The following is a 14,524-nucleotide window of genomic DNA, read 5'->3' as shown; positions in this document are numbered from 1 at the left end:
TTTCTTGTGGGTATTGGAACAAGTGACTGAAAGCCAGCCAAGAGATGAGCAAGCCGCATTGTTCCCTCTCAAACCCCTCCCCCACATACAGTGCCACAATGCAGTCCTGCTCTGACCAATACCTAAGGGTCTGTCACTTACAACGTAACAGGTATGCTGAGACAAAAAAAAAAATAGCCCAAATGAAAATTAAAGACCACTTGGATGGGAGAAATAGACAAAAAAGTGTACTTAAAAAAATAACTAAATAAAAAAATGAGAAAAAAAAGAAATCAGTGGTCAGAATAATAAATGGAATCATATTGTAAAAAAAAATAAAAATAAAGACCAGAAAAATAATACACCTAAGCCATAAAGAGATAGCCAACCTATCAGGTGCACAGTTCAAAACATTGTTAATCAGAATGCTCACAGAAATGCGTGAGTACAGTTGAAAAAGAGAGGAAAAAGCGAAGGCTATGAAAAGTGAAATAAAGGAAAATATACAGGGAACCAACAGTAACAGGAAGGAAACTGGGACTCAAATCAATTCTTTGGAGCAAAAGGAAGAAATAAATATTCAACTAGAATAGATTGAAGAAACAAGAATTCAGGAAATGAGGAGAGGCTTAAGAACCACTGGAACAACTTTAAACATTCCAACATCTGAATCATAGGGGTGTGAGAAAGAGAAGAGTAAGAGCAAGACATTGAAAACTTATTGAAAAACATAGTGAAGAAGAACTTTCCAAGTCTAGCAAACAAAATAGACTTCCACGAAATCCAGGAAGTTCAGAGAGCCCCAAAGAAGTTGGACCAAAGGACGCACACACCAAGGCACATGATAATTACATTACCCAAGATTAAAATTAAGGAGAGAATCCTGGAAGCAGCAAGAGAAAAGGAGACAGTTACCTACAAAGGAGCTCCCATAAGAGTATCAGCTGATTTCTCAAAAGAAACATTACAGAAGGAACTGGAAAGAAGTATTCAAAGTCTTGAACGGCAAGGACATACATCCAGGATTACTTTATCCAGCAAAACTATCATTTAGAATGGAAGGGTAGACAAAGTGCTTCCCAGATAAGGCCAAGTTAAAGTTCATCATCACCAAGCCCATATTATGTAAAATGTTAAAGGGACTTATCTAAGAAAAAGATGATAAGCAATGTGAATAGTAAAATCACAACAAACTCACAACTATCAACAATGGAACCTAGAAAAAAACAAAAATAAAAACAAAGCAAATAACTAGAACAGGAACAGATTCATATAAATACAGATTGCATAGAGGGTTACCAGTGGTGGAGGGGAAGTGGGAGTTGGAGGAAAAGACATAGGGAATAAGAAGCACAAATGGTAGGTACACAATAGACAGGCAGAGGTTAAGAATATATGGGAAATGGAGAAACTAAACAACTTATATGTATGACCTATGGACGTGAACTAAAGGTGGGAGGAATGATGTTGGGAAGGGGAGGAGTTGAGGATGATAAAATAGAGAAAAATGGGACAACTGTTACAGCATAATCAATAAAATACACTTTAAAAATAAATTATATCTTTTGAAAAAGTAAGCTTAATCTTCAAAAATAATTGTCAACAAAATTAGTTTTATCATAAAATTGCTAAATAAGAAGCAAGACAACTATGGTGGTGCTGTATTCTTATTTTATTCTGATGTATTTCTAGGTGTCTTAGCTAGAAATATGTGTAAGTTTGATGAATGTCTGTGAAGGGCCTCATTCAAGTAAGAGCTGCTTTTTTTGTATTTTGGTATTGGCCATTATTTTGGCTGATATTTATTATTCAATGTCACTGGACATTTTACTACAGAAACATAGCCCTTTGTACTTCTTTATTATTTTAATATGGTAATTGATACATTTACAATCAATCATGTTTTGTTGTGTCATTCCTTATGTTTCATAATGTAATAGTTTTCAGAAAGATTGTCTTGTTTAATTGTTTTAATATTTTATTTGTATTTATTTTTAGACAGAAGGGAAGAAGGGTAAGAAGAACATCAATGGGTTACCTCTTGTATCTTTCCAAATGGGGACCTGGCCAACAACCCAGGCATGTGCCCTGACCAGGAATCAAACAGGTGACCTTTTGTTTTGCAAACTGATGCCCAACCCACTGAGCCATGCCAGTCAGGGTTGTATTGTCTAATTTTTAAATTCAGTATATATTGAGGCAGTGCATTTGTAATTACTTAAATGTTAATAAAGTAATCATGAAATTTTCAAATTTTATATTTTAAATATTGGCTACAACACTTGGGTTACCAAATTCAATCTCTGAAAGTCTCAAAGAAAGGCAATAAATATTCCAGGAAAAACTATAATATTAAATTTTATGTGACTGGAAAGAATTACATCTCATTTTCTCTTCTTGTAAATAAAGACAGACATAAAATTGATTCAAAAATTACATTAAGTTGTTACAGACTTGTTCCCAGAAAAAAATGTTTTTACTGAAAAGAAGACTGGGAATGGATACCTTTTATTATTTAAAGAAAATGATTTAGCGTATGAATGTCTTTAAATATTTTCACCATGTATATTTTAATGCTGCATATGGAATAGGTAAACTCTCAATGAGAGTTACCAGTTTATGCTCCCTTCACCTTTTAAGAGAGAAAGTACAGATGGTAGTTGGGAGGAAGGCAGTGAAACTGTCAAATAAAGAAGAATCAAGATTGTGCCAAAATACAAAGGGAATTTGGTAGGTGCTTATTTTCACTGGAGAAAAATATGTCAGGAGTATATTTTAAGTGCATATACTCAATTTAGTAGCAAAAGTTTAGATGCAATATAGTTATTGATCTAAAGAAACCATTGATTCAATTGAAGAGTTGTATCACAAACTATAAAATTGTACTGTTAACAAAAATCCAAAATAGGTTCTAATCACAACAAAGAGATTGGACTATTATCTCATTCAAAATCAGAATTAAAAAGTCTGTTGTAGAAAAGATAAAATGTACAAATTATAATTTAGACACCAAGGAGAAAAACAAAAAGAATAAATGTAAGTATCTCTACAAAGAGGAAGTCATGTTATAATAAAATGAGTGGTGAGCATTGCAAATAAATATAACACAACCTTTTAATGAATATTATTTTATCAAAATAAAAATATAACTTGCAAATCCAAGTAATATAGTATGAAAATAATAATGTTTAAAAAGATGAAAATCCCCAATTTTCTTACACAAATTGAATCTGGTTGGTAGACCATTTAAAAAAAGGAAATGGCAGCTAAATTTCTCATTTTACAATAGAATAGAGAAATACAGGTTAAATAATAGTTTCAGGTTAAAAATTGGAAATGTTTATGTAACATTTATTAGATCTGAATGACTGCATGATCTGGCACATATGATACTAAATGAGAGAACAGGTAACTAGTAGGAGAGGAAAAATAAAATGGGTGTGAGTACACAGATGGGATAAATGGGTAAGAAATAATAAAGGAAACACATTTTATGTAAACACACATATGTTCATACCAACACTGATTTTTATTCTTTACAAATAATCTATATAATTTTGAAAAAAAAGATTTTATTTTAGGGAGAAGAAAAGGGAGGGGGAGAGAAGGAGAGAAAGATCTCTGTAAAAGAGAAACATTGATCACTTGTCTCTCATATGCACCCTGACTGGAGACCAAAACACATCCCAGGCATGTGCCCTGATTGGGATTCAAAATGGTGACCTTCCATTCTGTGGGATGACACCCAACCAACTGAGCCACACCTTTCAAGGCTATATAATTTTTATTAAGCTTTCAAGCTAATGTGCAATCATCTTGAAAATTGATGTTTAACATTTGCTGGAAACAGGTATTTATTTCAATAACTTTTTTATTGACTCAAGACACATTGAGCAAATATTTTAATTTTCATGCATTTTTTGTTTTCTTTAGTATAATTTTAATGACATTACATGATGGCCTATCATACCATTGCCATATTTCACTAAATCTATTCTAGACCACTGTGAGTGTGGCTGGGATGCCAAATATATAACATTATTGAAACATCCATGTATAATAGAATTTGGAGGTAATACACTTCTTGTTTACTATTTCAGATGACAGACTTTATGTCTTCACTGTTAATCACTTTTTTTACCCTAGAACATTAGTCTACTTTTAAAATTGTGAATAAGTGAAATTTTTTGCTTAATTTAGTACTTGTTAGTATCATATATTTAATTTTTAAAGGTGTCCTTAAAGACTTGATTTTTGCTTTCCTCACTTGCTGCTGTGACTGAGGTTATTTGCTCTCAGCTACTGGTGTTGCTTCTAATATTTTAGTATACACTTTCTCATCAGTGATACTAGTCTTAGCTTACTGTATCACTACATTTGTAACAAAGTACACTTAACTAGAGTTCTTCTCAATAACTGAAAGCCTCTTTCACCATTGTCTCCCTTTGACTTAACTTTCCTGCAAATGAATTGTTTATGATAGGGAAATGCTTCAGTTCTCCCAGCTAATAATTTGGCATAACCCATGAGTTGAAATTCGGAAATTCTAATTAAACTTCATTACAATTGTATAGTTAAATATATTATTTCAACATTTTAGGTTATTTAAATTAAAGATATTATTAGAGTATATTGCTTTGTTCCAAAGAGTCTGTGCCTTGATTTTATGAGTTTGGATAGAAGCCACCAAGGAACTAGGAGTAAGATATAAAGTTGGGTTTCAAGCTACCTGAAAAGACTATATTATATTATAAATTGGCTGTTTTGAAAAGTAATAATGACTTCTTTTTTGAAAAATGATGCTTGGCAATTATTTTAACATTCAAACAATATGGAAGAGTATGAAGAAGAAAATATAACCATTTTTGTAAAACACCATAATCTATCAATAACTATTATTAATAGTTGATGAAAATATTACAGATATACATCTCATTTATGCAAATATACATATTGATAAACAAAAAGATAGAAATATACATAGATGGATAGATATGGAAGCATAGAAGGATGAATGAATGGATTGGTGAATGGATAAGTGGATAGATATAAATATTTTTCCAAAATGAAGGTGTCTCTCTCTCTTTTCTCACTCTTGTTCTCACTCTTTCTCTCTTGCTATCTTTCTTTGTGATTTACTTTTTCTAGTGGTATACTTTAATTGCTCTTTTTAGCTTTTGTATATTTACTATAGATTTTTGCTTTGCGGTTATCATGAAGCCTGCATAAAACTGAACAGTTTGTTTTAATCTAACAGCTTACCTTCAATAGTGTTTCCAAACTCTACACTTTATTTTTCACCCTATATTTCATGCTATTGATGTCACACTTAAAATCTTTTTATATTGCACATCTAATTAATTATTATAGCTATTGTTATTTTCTTTTTTTTAAATTTTAGTTTTATTTAGTTATTTTTCAAGTACAGTTTTTTGTCTATTTTTCCCATCCCAGCCTCCCCCGCCCCTTGCTCCCCACCTCCCTCCCATTTCCACCCCCCCCTTAGTTCTCGTCCCTGTGTCCTTCCTATTTGTTCCTCCAAATCCCTCCCCCTTTTTCCCCTTAACTTCCCTTCTCCCCTCTGGTCACTATCCCCTTGTTCTCTATTTCAGTGTCTTTGTTTTTGGGGGGTTTTTTTTTCTGCTTGCTTGTTTGTTTTGTTGTTTAGCTTCCTGTTAAAGGTGAGATCATATGGTATTTGTCTTTCAGCACCTGGCCTATTTCACTCAGCATAATGCTTTCCAGTTCTATCCATGTTGTTGCAAAGGGTAGTAGCTCCTTCTTTCTCTCTGCAGCATAGAATTCCATTGTGTATATGTACCACAATTTTTGGATCCATTCATTTACTGATGGGCACCTAGGTTGCTTCCAACTCTTGGCTATTGTAAATTGTGCTGCTATGAACATTGTGGTGCATAGGTTCTTTGAAATTGATGTTTTAGAATTCTTAGGATATAATCCCAGCAGTGGAATTGCTGGGTCAAAAGGCAGGTCGATTTTTATTTTTCTGAGAAAAATCCATACTGTTTCCCATAATGGTTGTACCAGTCTGCACTCCCACCAACAGTGAACTAAGGACCCCTTTTCCCCACAACCCCTCCAACATTTGTTGTTTGTTGCTTTGTTTATGATAGCCATCCTGACTGGTGTAAAGTGGTATCTCATTGTGGTTTTAATTTGCATCTCTCTGATAGCTAGTGATATTGAGCATCTCTTCATGTGTCTCTGAATGTTCTGTATGTCCTCCTTGGAGAAGTGTTTGTTCAAGTCCTTTTCCCATTTTCTAATTGGGTTGGGTGTCTTCTTAGAGTGGAGTCGTGTAAGTTCTTTGCATATTTTGGAGATTAAACCTTTGTCTGAGGTATCATTGGCAAACATGTTTTCCCATACAGTTGGTTGTCTTGCTAATTTAATACTGTTTTCTTTAGCCATGCAGAAGCTTTTTATTTTGATGAGATCCCATTTGTTTATTCTTTCCTTTACGTTCCTTGCTCTAGGGGACATATCAGTAAAGAAGTTGCTGCGTGAAATATCTGAGATTTTCTTGCCAATGTTCTCCTCTAGGACTTTAATGGTGTTATGACTTACATTTAAGTCTTTTATCCACCTTGAATTTATTTTGGTGTATGGTGTAAGTCTGTGCTCAAGTTTCATTTTTTTGCATGTAGCTGTCCAGTTCTCCCAACACCATTTGTTGAAGAGGCTATCTTTACTCCATTTTATGTTACTGCCCCCTTTGTGGAATATTAATTGACTGTAGAGAGTTGGGTTGATTTCTGGGCTCTCTGTTCTGTTCCATTGGTCTATGTGCCTGTTTTTATGCCAGTACCAGGCTGTTTTGATTACAGTGGCCTTGTAATATAGTTTGATATCAGGTATTGTGATCCCCCCTACTTTGTTCTTCTTTCTCAAAAGAGCAGCTGCTATTCGAGCTCGTTTATGGTTCCATATAAATTTTCGAAGTGTTTGTTCTATGTCTGTGAAATATGCCATTGGTACTTTAATAGGTATTGCATTGAATCTGTATATTGCTTTGGGTAGTATGGACATTTTGATAATGTTAATTCTTCCGATCCATGAACAAGGTATATGTTTCCATTTGTTTGTGTCTTCCTTGATTTCGTTCTTCAGGGCTGTGTAGTTTTCTGCATACAGGTTTTTTACCTCCTTGGTTAGGTTTATTCCCAGATATTTTATTTTTCTTTTTGCTATATCAAGTGGGATTTTTCTCTTTATTTCTGCTTCTGCTGATTCACTGTTGGTATACAAAAATGCCTTTGATTTCTGGATATTGACTTTATAACCAGCTGTTTTGCCAAACTCATCAATTAGTTTGAGGAGTTTTTGGGTAGAGTCTATAGGATTTTCCATGTACACTATCATGTCATCTGCAAACAGTGACAGTTTTGCTTCCTCCTTTCCTGTTTGGATGCCTTTTATTTCCTTTTCTTTATTGATCATGTGGCTAAAACTTCCAATACTATATTGAATAGAAGTGGTGAAAGTGGACATCCTTGTTTTGTTCCTGATCTTAGTGGAAAAGCTTTCAGTTTTTTCCCATTGAGTATGATATTGGCTGTAGGTCTCTCATGTATGGCCTTTATTGTTTTGAGAAATTTTACCTGTATTCCCACTTTGCTGAGTGTTTTTATTATAAATGGGTGTTGTACCTTATCGAAAGCTTTTTCTGCATCTATTGATATGATCGTGTGATTTTTGTCTTTGCTTTTGTTTATGTGATGTATTACATTTACTGATTTTCGAATATTGAACCATCCTTGCATTCCTGGGATGAATCCTACTTGATCATGGTGTATGATCTTTTTGATATATTTTTGGATGCGATTTGCCAATATTTTGTTGAGGATTTTAGCATCTATGTTCATCAGCGATATTGGCCTGAAGTTTTCTTTCTTGGTTGTGTCTCTATCTGGTTTTGGAATTAGGATGATGCTGGCTTCATAAAAAGAATTTGGGAGTTTTCCATCCTTCTGAATTTTTTGAAATAGTCTGTGGAGAATAGGGGTTAGCTCTTCCTTAAATGCTTTGTAGAATTCTCCTGTGAACCCATCTGGTCCGGGGCTTTTGTGTGATGGGAGTTTTTTGATTACTGCTTCAATTTCTTTTGCTGTTATTGGTGTATTTAAATTTTCTGCTTCTTTTTCACTGAGTTTTGGAAGATTGTATTTTTCTAGAAATGTGTCCATTTCCCCTAGGTTTTCAAATTTCTTGGCATACAATTCTTCATAGTAATTTCTTACAATCTCTTCTATTTCTGTGGTATCAGTTGTAATCTCTCCTTTTTCATTTCTGATTGTGTTTATTTGTGTCCTCTCTTCTTTTCTTGATGAGCCTACTTAAAGGCTTGTCTGTTTTGTTTATCTTCTCAAAGAACCAACTCCTGGATTCATTGATCCTTAAAATTGTGCTTTTAGTTTCTATGTCATTTAATTCTGCTCTAATCTTGGTTATTTCCTTCCTTCTGCTTGCTCTGGGCTGTCTTTGTTGTTGTTCCTCAAGTTCTTGCAGGCGTAGGGTTAGGTTGTTTGTTTGAAATGTTTCTATATTCTTTAGGTAGGCCTGTATTGCTATAAACTTCCCTCTCAGGACTGCCTTCGCTGTGTCCCATAAGTTTTGGGTTGTTTTTGCGATCATTTTCATTTGTTTCCAGAAATGTTTTGATTTCTTCCCTAATTTCATTCTTGACCCATTCGTTGTTTAATAGCATACCATTCAGTCTCCATGTTTTTGGGTGCTTTGGGTTTTTTTCTTTGGGGTTGGTTTCTAATTTCAGTGCCTTGTGGTCAGAGAAGATGCTTGGTATGATTTCAATTTTCTTGAATTTGTTGAGGCTCCTTTTGTGTCCTATCATGTGGTCTATCTTTGAGAATGTTCTATGTACATTTGAAAAGAATGTGTATTTAGCTTCTTTGGGATGAAGGGCTCTATATATATCAGTTAAGTCCATTTCATCCAGGGTGTTGTTTAATGCCACAATATCTTTTTTGATAATTTGTTTGGAAGATCTGTCCATTTTTGATAGTGGGGTGTTCAAATCCCCTACTATGATTGTGTTGCTGTCAATATCTTTCTTGAAGTCCTCTAAGATTTTCTTGATATATTTGGGTGCCCCTATGTTTGGTGCACATATGTTTACAATGTTAATGTCTTCTTGGTGGATTCTTCCATTGAGTATTATGAAGTGACCTTCTGGGGCTCTCTTTACAGCTTTTTTTCTGAAGTCTATTTTGTCTGATATGAGAATTGCTACCCCAGCTTTTTTGTCTTGTCCGTTTGCTTGGAAAACTTGTTTCCAGCCTTTGACTTTTAGTCTGTGATGGTCTTTTGTCCTGAGGTGAGTCTCTTGTAGGCAGCATATGTGTGGGTCATGCTTTCTTATCCATTGAGCTATTCTGTGTCTTTTGATTGGAGTATTTAATCCATTTACGTTTAAGGTTATTATTGATAGGTACTTATTCATTGCCATTTTTGTACCTGTGTTCCTCTCTGTCTCCCTCTTATCCTTCCTTCCCTCAAAGCAGTCCTTTTAGTATTTCTTGTAGAGCTGGTTTGGTGGAGGCATATTCTTTTAGACTCTTTTGTCTTGGAAGCTCTTTATTTGGCCATCTATCTTGATTGAGAGCCTTGCTGGGTAAAGTAGCCTTGGTTGTAGGCCTCTGGTGCTCATTACTTGGAATATTTCTTGCCATTCTCTTCTTGCTTGAAGTGTTTCCATTGAGAAGTCAGTAGCTAACTTTATTGGGGCTCCCTTGTATGTTATTTCTTTTATCTCCCTTGCTGCCTTTAAGATTCTCTCTTTGTCTTGGAATTTTGCCATTTTGATGATGATGTGTCTTGAGGTGGGCCTCCTTGGGTTCCTCTTGGTTGGGACTCTCTGTGATTCCTGGATTTGTGAGACTTTTTCTCTTATCAAATTAGGAAAATTTTCTCTCATTACTCGTTCAAATACGTTTTCTATCCCTTGTTCTTCTTCTTCTCCTTCTGGTATTCCTATTATTTGGATATTATTACGTTTCCTATTGTCTTGCATTTCTCTTAATCCCTCTTCATTCTTTCTGAGCCTCTTTTCATTTTCTTGCTCTTTCTGTGAGATGCTTTCTACCCTGTCCTCCAACTCACTAATCCTATCCTCTGCTTCATCTATCCTACTTTGGAAACTTTCTACTGTGTACTTCAATTCGGAAATTGTATTCTTCATTTCCTCTTGTCTCTTGCTGATGGTTTCCATTTCCTTTTTGATGTTGCTGTAGTTTGCAGAGAGATCATTATAATTCCCCTGTAGTTTCTGGTAGTTCACTGTGAGCTCTTTGAACTTTGCAATAACCAGTGCTTTGAATTCACTGTCTGATAGTTGATCAGCGTCTCTTTCATCTAACATTCTTTCTGAAGTTTCTGCTTTTTCTTTCATTTGGGGATTGTTTCTTTGTCTTCCCATTGTTTGAGACTCTTCTTTTTAGTCTCTGCTTCCAAAATTGATCTGTTCTGAAACACTGGTTTTATGGTGTAAACTTCTGTGGTTATGTTCCTTGTGAAGTTCAGTGGTACAGACTCCTTGAAGTTTCTTGGTGTTCTTCGTCTCCACCTACACTCACGCTGGTCCTCACACTGGTCTCTGCGTTGGTCGCCTACCACTGCTGAATGTCCCGGCTCTAGTAGGCGCCTCCTCAAGCACCCAGGCCCATTACTAGGGCAGTGGCACAGAGGCCGGGAATGTCCTGGCTCCCGTATCTGGCTCTCTCTGCTGCCCAGGGCCGTCACAGGGGCTTGGAGTGTCCCGGTTTCCGTACCTGACTCCCCGGCGTCTAGTCCTGTCTCTATGGCAGTGGCACAGAGGCTTAGAAAGTCCCAACTCCCGTACCTGATTCCCCAGTGTCCAATCCCCTCGCTATGGCAGCAGCACAGGGGCTGTGACCCTCCCAGTTCCCGTAGAGGGATCCTCTGCCACCCCGGGCTGTCTCAGGGGTTTGGAGTGTCCCGGCTTCCATACCTGACTCCCCGGCATCCAGTCCCGTCGCTATGGCAGCGGCACAGGATTTGAGAGCTTCCAGGCCGTAGCTGGCTCCTCAGCTGCGTCACAGGGGTTTGGAGAGTCCCGGCTTCCGTACCTGACTCCCCGGCGTCCAGTCCCGTCGCTATGGCAGAGGCACAGGATTTGAGATCTTTCCGGCTCCCGTAGCTGGCTCCTCAGCTGTGTCACAGGGGTTTGGAGAGTCCCGGCTTCCGTACCTGACTCCCCCGGCATCCAGTCCCGTCGCTATGGCAGCAGCACAGGATCTGAGAGCTTCCCGGCTCCCGTAGCTGGCTCCTCAGGGTCCAGGCCTGTCTCTATGGCGGAGTCACAGGGGCCTTTGGTGTCCCAGCTCCTGCAACTGACCCTTCCGTTGCCCAGGCCAGTAGCTATGGCATCGGCACAAGGGTGTCCCCGCTCCGGGTCCTGACTCCTCTGTCTCCCAGGACCGTCACAGGGGCTTGGAGTGTCCGGCTTCCGTACCTGACGCCCCGGCTCCCAGGCCTGTTGCTCTGGCGGCAGCACAGGGGGCCGCGTGAGACCGAGCTCCAGTAGCTGACTCTGCCGCCGTTTGGTGTTTCAGCGTCGGTCACAATCTCTGGTCTTTTAATTTCATAAATGCTGGGTAACCGATGGTTTATTGTGCTGTTTCTCCATAGATCTGCCAGGATTTTCACCCATGAGTACAGGAGCTAGTATCCGCTCCATCTTACTCCGTCGCCATCTTCCCAGCATCCTTCTGTTATTTTCAATATTATTATTTTTAAACTTTTGCATTAAGATAAAAGTGAATTATACAACATCATTACAATGTTAGATTATCATGGGTTTGACTATGCTTTTATCATTATCAGTGAGTTTCATATATTTATGTTGTTGCTTAGTGTCCTTACGTTTCAAGTTGAAGAATTTTTAAAATTTCTTATAAATCAGGTCTAGTGGTCATGAACTACCTTAGCTTTTGTTTGACTGGAAAGGTCATCTCTCCATTTCTGGACTGTTTTGCTGAATGTAGTATTATTAGTTGGCAGGGTTTTTTTCCCTTAAGTTCAGCACTTTCAGTATATCATCCCATTTCCTTCTGGCCTATAACATTTCTGCTGAGAAATCTACTAGCTATATGGGGGAATGATGGTGGGGGGATTCTCTTGATGTGATGAGTCATTTTTCTTTGCTTCCTTCTGAATTTTCTTTGCCTTTGAGTTTTAACATTTTGATTACAAGGTAACTTGTAATAATCTTCTCTATGTTGATCTTACCTAATGCCCTTTGAGCTTCTTGTACCTGACTGCCCATCTGTCTCCCTAGATTTGGGACCTTTTCATCTATTATTTATTTAATTATGTTTTCTGTTGCACTCTCTCTCTCTCTCTTTTCTCTTTCTGTGACCCTTATGACACAACTGTTAGTTGGCCTGATGCTGTTCCATAATTCATGTAGGCTTTATTCATTCTTATTCATTCTTTCTTCTTTATGCCTCTCAAAATGTTTAATTTCAAATAATCTCTCTTTGACTTTGCTAATTCTTTCTTCTGTATGATCAAGTCTGTTGTTGAAGTTCTCTATTGTTGTTCTGTGTTTATATGATCAGCCTCAGAATTTTTTTATGTTTTTTATTTTTTAATTAAATTCTCATTTTGTTCATACATTGTTTTTCTGATTTTGCTAGTTCTTTGTATTCTTTTGTATTTTACTGAGTTCCCTTATGATAATTTTTCTTATTTTTTTGTCAGTCACATTGTAGATCTCTATTTCTTTGGGATCAGTTATTGGAGTGTTGTTACTTTTCTTTGCTAGTCTCATATTTTCCCAATTCTTCATGATCCATGTAGCCTTGCACTGGTGTTTGTAGGCACAAACACTTCATCCTGATGTTATAGCCTGGTTATGGCAGGTAAAGACCTTCTCCTGTTTGTTTTCTTGGCTGAGGATATTACCTCTAGAATCACTGTAATGCTTTGTTGGCACCATTTACTAGGATATTTCTGGGTCTGCAGTGGGGTCCAAGGTTGGCAGGCTTGGTATATGGGGTTTGGTGGGCAAAGATACTATCTGGTCCCTGGGTGGATGTGACTACCTTCAGTACTTTTTCAGTAGGGTGACACTGGAAGAAGGGGCTCCTTCATAATCCACAGTTGCATTCTCAGCTAGTGGACCTATTACTAGGTGTGCAAATGGGTATGATACCTGCCAGGTCCCTAGGATGGTTGCTGCCTTGTCACTGTGTAGATCCCTGAGTAGGCAGGCCTGGCTCTGACTATGGCTGAAAGGGGCTGGAACCACAGGCTGCTTTCACTTCCACAGCCCAAATTGAGGCCTATAAACCTGGTTCTAGAGACATGGATGAGTGTGTCTCAATTTAGCTCCCTGGGTGCACTGGACTACTCCCTGATTGTGGCTGGAAAGGCTAAAGCCAAGTACAAGGCCACTGCATGATATCCTGAGGTGTATCTACTCAAGATTGCTCATGGAATGCACCTGGAATGGGCTGGAACAAAGTATAGGGCCCTTTTAAGATCTCTGAGAGCATAGGCGGGAGGGTCTCTAACTGGTTCTTGTGCCTGGAGTCCTACTTATAAATTGTGGCTGGGAGAGAGTAGAGACGAGTGCAGGATTTTTTAGGATCTCCAAAAGGTACAACGAGGAGTGTCCTCTGCTGTGCTCTTATGTCCAGAAAACTATTCATGGACTGAGGCTGGGCCAGGCTAGAACTCAATTAAAGGGACCTTTCAGAATCTGTAGTCTAAATGAATTTGGCAGGCTTACCTCCACAGGATCCCAGACTGAAGCTAAAGGAAGCTAGAGCTGGTTCATGGGTCACTTCAGTGTCTATAGCTAGAACTGTGTTATAGTACCTGACAGATGTTTGAATGTGACTTCTCCCATATCATTTGACATAAGGTGCTGCTTTATAGACCTATAGTCAAATAGGGCTGCAGTTGATTGTTCAAGGATATGGACCTATTTCTGGATCTATAGCCAAGTCAGGACCATAGTCAGCTGTCTGGGTGCAAACTCACCTTCTCAAAACAGCTCTTCTAGATCTTGTTCTGCACTGAGGTTTCACAATCCCTCTCTGGATCCCAAAGACTCTACAAGGCATGTTTGTTCTGGATGCCAAATTATTATTGTTGAAGAAGGATATCTTATTTGACCATCTTGCTGAAGCCACCTCATATTTTTGTAGTTTTAAAAGTTTTATGCTTCCTTTTACTTGAGTTTAAGGAAGAGGAACAGAAATGCAACTAAATGGGACTTCCACCAAGATGGAGGCATAGGTGGAAACACCTTGCATCCTCGCACAACCAAATCAAAAAACAACAAAGTTTTAACAATAATAAACACAACCAAACCACACAGAAAATCGACAATACGAAGTCCGAAAACAATGAAATGCTCAGCTAAACCGGTGAGAGGGGCGAAGCCAGCAGCAGAGCGGGTTGGCCAAAAAGATCCCCGACCAGGGTGGTGCACAGGCAGCCAAGGGCGCAGATCCCAGGTGCAGGCTAGCTACAG

The sequence above is a fragment of the Artibeus jamaicensis genome, unplaced genomic scaffold, assembly GCF_021234435.1.
Source record: "Artibeus jamaicensis isolate MK-2021 breed Jamaican fruit bat unplaced genomic scaffold, CSHL_Jam_final scaffold_378, whole genome shotgun sequence".
NCBI classification, from domain to species: domain Eukaryota; kingdom Metazoa; phylum Chordata; class Mammalia; order Chiroptera; family Phyllostomidae; genus Artibeus; species Artibeus jamaicensis.
The sequence above is the reverse complement of the archived record's forward strand: the minus strand, read 5'-3'. Positions refer to the sequence as shown.